Source organism: Hyla sarda, unplaced genomic scaffold, assembly GCF_029499605.1.
Source record: "Hyla sarda isolate aHylSar1 unplaced genomic scaffold, aHylSar1.hap1 scaffold_414, whole genome shotgun sequence".
Lineage (NCBI taxonomy): Eukaryota > Metazoa > Chordata > Amphibia > Anura > Hylidae > Hyla > Hyla sarda.
This window is the reverse complement of record NW_026610429.1, coordinates 82125-89470: the sequence shown is the minus strand read 5'-3', so window position 1 is coordinate 89470 and position 7346 is coordinate 82125.

Below are 7346 nucleotides of genomic sequence, written 5' to 3'. Positions count from 1 at the left end.
CGAGCCAGATATGAGAGCAAGCGAGCGAGCCGGATATGAGAGCAAGCGAGCAAGCCAGATATGAGAGCAAGCGAGCGAGCCAGATTTGAGAGCGAGCGAGCCAGATATGCGAACAAGCCATAAAAGAGAGCGAGACAGACAAGAGAGCAAGCGAGCGAGCCAGACATGAGAGCAAGCGAGCGAGCCAGATATGAGAGCGAGCGAGCCAAATAAGAGAGCAAGCCAGACAAGAGAGCAAGCGTGCGAGCCAGATATGCTAGCGAGCTAGCCAGATAAGAGAGCGAGCCAGACAAGAGAGCAAGCGAGCGAGCCAGATATGAGAGCAAGCGAGCCAGCCAGATATGAGAGCGAGCGAGCCAGATAAGAGAGCGAGCAAGACAAGAGAGCAAGCGAGCTAGCCAGATATGAGAGCAAGCGAGCAAGCCAGATAAGAGAGCGAGCCAGACAAGAGAGCAAGCGAGCGAGCCAGATATGAGAGCAAGCGAGCGAGCCGGATATGAGAGCAAGCGAGCAAGCCAGATATGAGAGCAAGCGAGCGAGCCAGATTTGAGAGCGAGCGAGCCAGATATGCGAGCAAGCCATAAAAGAGAGCGAGACAGACAAGAGAGCAAGCGAGCGAGCCAGATATGAGAGCAAGCGAGCCAGCCAGAAATGAGAGCAAGCGAGCCAGCCAGATGTGAGAGCGAGCGAGCCAGATATGCGAGCAAGCCAGATAAGAGAGCGAGCCAGACAAGAGAGCAAGCGAGAAAGCCAGATATGAGAGCGAGAGAGCCAGACATGAGAGCAAGCGAGCGAGCCAGATATGAGAGCGATCGAGCCAGATAAGAGAGCGAGCCAGACAAGAGAGCAAGCGAGCGAGCCAGATATGAGAGCAAGCGAGCAAGCCAGATATGAGAGAGAGCCAGATAAGAGAGTGAACTAGACAAGAGAGCAAGCGAGAAAGCCAGATATGAGAGCGAGCGAGCCAGACATGAGAGCAAGCGAGCGAGCCAGATATGAGAGCGAAAAGCCAGACATGAGAGCAAGCGAGCGAGCCAGATATGAGAGCGAGCGAGCCAGATAAGAGACCAAGCCAGACAAGAGAGCAAGCGTGCGAGCCAGATATGCTAGCGAGCAAGCCAGATAAGAGAGCGAGCCAGACAAGAGAGCAAGCGAGCGAGCCAGATATGAGAGCAAGCGAACCGGCCAGATATGAGAGCGAGCGAGCCAGATAAGAGAGCGAGCAAGACAAGAGAGAAAGCGAGCTAGCCAAATATGAGAGCAAGCGAGCGAGCCAGATTTGAGAGCTAGCGAGCTAGCTATGCAAGCGAGCCAGATAAGAGAGCGAGCCAGACAAGAGAGCAAGCGAGCAAGCCCGATATGAGAACAAGCCAGATAAGAGAGCGACCAGACAAGAGAGCAAGTGAGAAAGCCAGATATGAGAGCGAGCGAGCCAGACATGAGAGCAAGCGAGCGAGCCAGATATGAGAGCGATCGAGCCAGATAAGAGAGCAAGCCAGACAAGAGAGCAAGCGTGCGAGCCAGATATGCTAGCGAGCAAGCCAGATAAGAGAGTGAGCCAGACAAGAGAGCAAGTGAGCCAAATGTGAGAGCGAGCGAGCAAGATATGCGAGTGAGCCAGATAAGAGAGCGAGCCAGACAAGAGAGCAGCGAGCGAGCCAGATATTAGAGCAAGCGAGCAAGCCAGATGTGAGAGAGAGCGAGGCAGATAAGAGAGTGAGCCAGACAAGAGAGCAAGCGAGCAAGCCCGATATGAGAACAAGCCAGATAAGAGAGCGACCAGACAAGAGAGCAAGTGAGAAAGCCAGATATGAGAGCGAGCGAGCCAGACATGAGAGCAAGCGAGCGAGCCAGATATAAGAGCGATCGAGCCAGATAAGAGAGCAAGCCAGACAAGAGAGCAAGCGTGCGAGCCAGATATGAGAGCAAGCGAGCGAGCCAGATGTGAGAGCGAGACAGATAAGAGAGCAAGCCAGACAAGAGAGCAAGCGAGCGAGCCAGATATGCTAGCGAGCAAGCCAGATAAGAGAGTGAGCCAGACAAGAGAGCAAGTGAGCCAAATGTGAGAGCGAGCGAGCAAGATATGCGAGCGAGCCAGATAAGAGAGCGAGCCAGACAAGAGAGCAGCGAGCGAGCCAGATATTAGAGCAAGCGAGCAAGCCAGATGTGAGAGAGAGCGAGGCAGATAAGAGAGTGAACCAGACAATTAAGCAAGCGAGCGAGCCAGATATGAGAGCAAGCGAGCGATCCAGATATGAGAGCGAGCCAGACATGAGAGTGAGCGAGCCAGACATGAGAACGAGCGAGCCAGATATGAGAGCAAGCGAGCGAGCCAGATATGAGAGCAAGCGAGCCAGCCAGATATGAGAGCAAGCGAGCCAGATAAGAGAGCGAGCAAGACAAAAGAGCAAGCGAGCTAGCCAGATATGAGAGCAAGCGAGCTAGCCAGATATGAGAGCAAGCGAGCGAGCCAGATTTGAGAGCGAGCGAGCCAGATATGCGAGCGAGTCAGATAAGAGAGCGAGCCAGACAAGAGAGCAAGCGAGCGAGCCAGATATGAGAGCAAGCGAGCCAGCCAGATATGAGAGCGAGCGAGCCAGATAAGAGAGCGAGCCAGACAAGAGAGCAAGCAAGCGAGCCAGATATGAGAGCAAGCAAGATATGGGAGAGAGCGAGCCAGACATGAGAGCGAGCGAGTAAGATATGAAAGCGAGCGAGCCAGATATGAGAGCGAACGAGCCAGAAATGAGAGCAAGCGAGCCAGCCAGATGTGAGAGCGAGCGAGCCAGATATGCGAGCAAGCCAGATAAGAGAGCGAGCCAGACAAGAGAGCAAGCGAGAAAGCCAGATATGAGAGCGAGCGAGCCAGACATGAGAGCAAGCGAGCGAGCCAGATATGAGAGCGAGCGAGCCAGATAAGAGATCAAGCCAGACAAGAGAGCAAGCGTGCGAGCCAGATATGCTAGCGAGCAAGCCAGATAAGAGAGCGAGCCAGACAAGAGAGCAAGCGAGCAAGCCAGATATGAGAGCAAGCGAGCCAGCCAGATATGAGAGCGAGCGAGCCAGATAAGAGAGCGAGCAAGACAAGAGAGCAAGCGAGCTAGCCAGATATGAGAGCAAGCGAGCGAGCCAGATTTGAGAGCGAGCGAGCCAGTTATGCGAGCGAGCCAGATAAGAGAGCGAGCCAGACAAGAGAGCAAGCGAGCGTGCCAGATATGAGAGCAAGCGAGCGAGCCGAATATGAGAGCAAGCGAGCAAGCCAGATATGAGAGTGAGCGAGCATGCCAGATATGAGAGCAAGCGAGCGAGCCAGATATGCAAACGAGCCATAAAAGAGAGTGAGACAGACAAGAGAGCAAGCGAGCGAGCCAGATATGAGAGCAAGCGAGCCAGCCAGAAATGAGAGCAAGCGAGCCAGCCAGATGTGAGAGCGAGCGAGCCAGATATGCGAGCGAGCCAGATAAGAGAGCGAGCCAGACAAGAGAGCAAGTGAGAAAGCCAGATATGAGAGCGAGCCAGACATGAGAGCAAGCGAGCCAGACATGAGAGCAAGCGAGCGAGCCAGATATGAAAGCGAGCGAGCCAGATAAGAGAGCAAGCCAGACAAGAGAGCAAGCGTGCGAGCCAGATATGCTAGCGAGCAAACCAGATAAGAGAGCGAGCCAGACAAGAGAGCAAGCGAGCGATCCAGATATGAGAGCAAGCGAGCCAGCCAGATATGAGAGCGAGCGAGCCAGATAAGAGAGGGAGCAAGACAAGAGAGCAAGCGAGCTAGCCACATTTGAGAGCAAGCGAGCGAGCCAGATGTGAGAGCGAGCGAGCAAGATATGCGAGCGAGCCAGATAAGAGAGCGAGCCAGACAAGAGAGCAGCGAGCAAGCCAGATGTGAGAGAGAGCAAGCCAGATAAGAGAGCGAGCCAGACAATTAAGCAAGCGAGCGAGCCAGATCTGAGAGCAAGAGAGCCAGATATGAGAGCAAGCGAGCGAGCCAGATATGAGAGCAAGCGAGCCAGCCAGATATGAGAGCGAGCGAGCCAGATAAGAGAGCGAGCAAGACAAGAGAGCAAGCGAGCTAGCCAGATATGAGAGCAAGCGAGCTAGCCAGATATGAGAGCAAGCGAGCGAGCCAGATTTGAGAGCGAGCGAGCCAGATATGCGAGCGAGTCAGATAAGAGAGCGAGCCAGACAAGAGAGCAAGCGAGCGAGCCAGATATGAGAGCAAGCCAGATATGAGAGCGAGGGAGCCAGACATGAGAGCGAGCGAGTAAGATATGAAAGCGAGCGAGCCAGATATGAGAGCGAACGAGCCAGACATGAGAGCAAGCGAGCGAGCCACATTTGAGAGCAAGCGAGCGAGCCAGATGTGAGAGCGAGCGAGATATGCGAGCGAGCCAGATAAGAGAGCGAGCCAGACAATTAGGCAAGCGAGCGAGCCAGATATGAGAGCAAGAGAGCCAGATATGAGAGCAAGCGAGCGAGCCAGATATGAGAGCGAGCGAGCCAGCCAGATATGAGAGCGAGCGAGCCAGATAAGAGAGCGAGCAAGACAAGAGAACAAACGAGCTAGCCAGATATGAGAGCAAGCGAGCTAGCCAGATATTAGAGCAAGCAAGCGAGCCAGATTTGAGAGTGAGCGCGCAAGATATGCGAGCGAGCCAGATAAGAGAGCGAGCCAGACAAGAGAGCAAGCGAGCGAGCCAGATATGAGAGGAAGCGAGCAAGCCAGATATGAGAGCAAGCGAGCCAGACATGAGACGGAGCGAGTAAGATATGAGAGCGAGCGAACCAGATATGCGAGCGAGCAAGCGAGCGAGCCAGATGTGAGAGCGAGCGAGCCAGATATGCGAGCGAGCCATAAAAGAGAGCGAGACAGACAAGAGAGCAAGCGAGCGAGCCAGATATGAGAGCAAGCTAGCAAGCCAGATATGAGAGCGAGCCAGAAAAGAGAGCGAGCCAGACAAGAGAGCAAGCGAGCGAGCCAAATATGAGAGCAAGCGAGCCAGCTAGATGTGAGAGCGAGCGAGCCAGATATGTGAGCGAGCCAGATAAGAGAGCAAGCCAGACAAGAGAGCAAGCGAGCGAGCCAGACATGAGAACAAGCGAGCGAGCCAGATATGAGAGCGAGCGAGCCAGATAAGAGAGCAAGCCAGACAAGAGAGCAAGCGTGCAAGTCAGATATGCTAGCGAGCAAGCCAGATAAGAGAGCGAGCCAGACAAGAGAGCAAGCGAGCGAGCCAGATATGAGAGCAAGCGAACCAGCCAGATATGAGAGCGAGCGAGCCAGATAAGAGAGCGAGCAAGACAAGAGAGAAAGCGAGCTAGCCAAATATGAGAGCAAGCCAGATATGAGAGCGAGCGGGGCCAGATATGCGAGCGAGCCAGATAAGAGAGCGAGCCAGACAAGAGAGCAAGGGAGCGAGCCAGATATGAGAACAAGCGAGCGAGCCAGATATGAGAGCAAGCGAGCGAGCCAGATATGAGAGCAAGCGAGCAAGCCAGATATGAGAGCAAGCGAGCAAGCCAGATATGAGAGCGAGCGAGCCAGACATGAGAGCGAGCGAGCCAGATATGCGAGCGAGCGAGCGAGCCAGATAAGAGAGCGAGCCAGAAAAGAGAGCAAGCGAGCGAGCCAGATGTGAGAGCAAGGGAGCCAGATATGCGAGCGAGCCATAAAAGTGAGCGAGACAGACAAGAGAGCAAGCGAGCGAGCCAGATATGAGAGCAAGCTAGCAAGGCAGATATAAGAGCGAGCCAGATAAGAGAGCGAGCCAGACAAGAGAGCAAGCGAGCCAGATATGAGAGCAAGCGAGCCAGCTAGATGTGAGAGCGAGCAAGCCAGATATGCGAGCGAGCCAGATAAGAGAGCGAGCCAGACAAGAGAGCAAGCGAACGAGCCAGATATGAGAGCGAGCGAGCGAGCCGGATATGAGAGCAAGCGAGCAAGCAAGATATGAGAGCAAGCGAGCGAGCCAGATTTGAGAGCGAGCAAGCCAGATATGCGAGCGAGCCATAAAAGAGAGCGCGACAGACGAGAGCAAGCGAGCGAGCCAGATATGAGAGCAAGCGAGCCAGCCAGAAATGAGAGCAAGCGAGCCAGCCAGATGTGAGAGCGAGCGAGCCAGATATGCGAGCAAGCCAGATAAGAGAGCAAGCGAGAAAGCCAGATATGAGAGCGAGCAAGCCAGATAAGAGAGAAAGCCAGACAAGAGAGCAAGCGTGCGAGCCAGATATGCTAGCGAGCTAGCCAGATAAGAGAGCGAGCCAGACAAGAGAGCAAGCGAGCCAGATATGAGAGCAAGCGAGCCAGACAGATATGAGAGCAAGCGAGCCAGATAAGAGAGCGAGCAAGACAAGAGAGCAAGCGAGCTAGCCAGATATGAGAGCAAGCGAGCGAGCCAGATTTGAGAGCGAGCGAGCCAGATATGCGAGCGAGCCAGATAAGAGAGCGAGCGAGCGAGCCGGATATGAGAGCAAGCGAGCTAGCCAGATATGAGAGCAAGCGAGCGAGCCAGATTTGAGAGCGAGCGAGCCAGATATGCGAGCGAGCCAGACAAGAGAGCAAGCGAGCGAGCCAGATATGAGAGCAAGCGAGCGAGCCGGATATGAGAGCAAGCGAGCAAGCCAGATATGAGAGCAAGCGAGCGAGCCAAATTTGAGAGCGAGTGAGCCAGATATGCGAGCGAGCCATAAAAGAGAGCGAGACAGACAAGAGAGCAAGCGAGCGAGCCAGATATGAGAGCAAGCGAGCCAGCCAGAAATGAGAGCAAGCGAGCCAGCCAGATGTGAGAGCGAGCGAGCCAGATATGCGAGCAAGCCAGATAAGAGAGCGAGCCAGACAAGAGAGCAAGCGAGAAAGCCAGATATGAGAGCGAGCGAGCCAGACATGAGAGCAAGCGAGCGAGCCAGATATGAGAGCGATCGAGCCAGATAAGAGAGCGAGCCAGACAAGAGAGCAAGCGAGAAAGCCAGATATGAGAGCGAGCGAGCCAGACATGAGAGCAAGCGAGCGAGCCAGATATGAGAGCGAGCGAGCCAGATAAGAGAGCGAGCCAGACAAGAGAGCAAGCATGCGAGCCAGATATGCTAGCGAGCTAGCCAGATAAGAGAGCGAGCCAGACAAGAGAGCAAGCGAGCGAGCCAGATATGAGAGCAAACGAGCCAGCCAGATATGAGAGCGAGCGAGCCAGATAAGAGAGCGAGCAAGACAAGAGAGCAAGCGAGCTAGCCAGATATGAGAGCAAGCGAGCGAGCCAGATAAGAGAGCGAGCCAGACAAGAGAGCAAGCGAGCGAGCCAGATATGAGAGCAAGCGAGCGAGCCGGATATGAGAGCAAGCGAGCAAGCCAG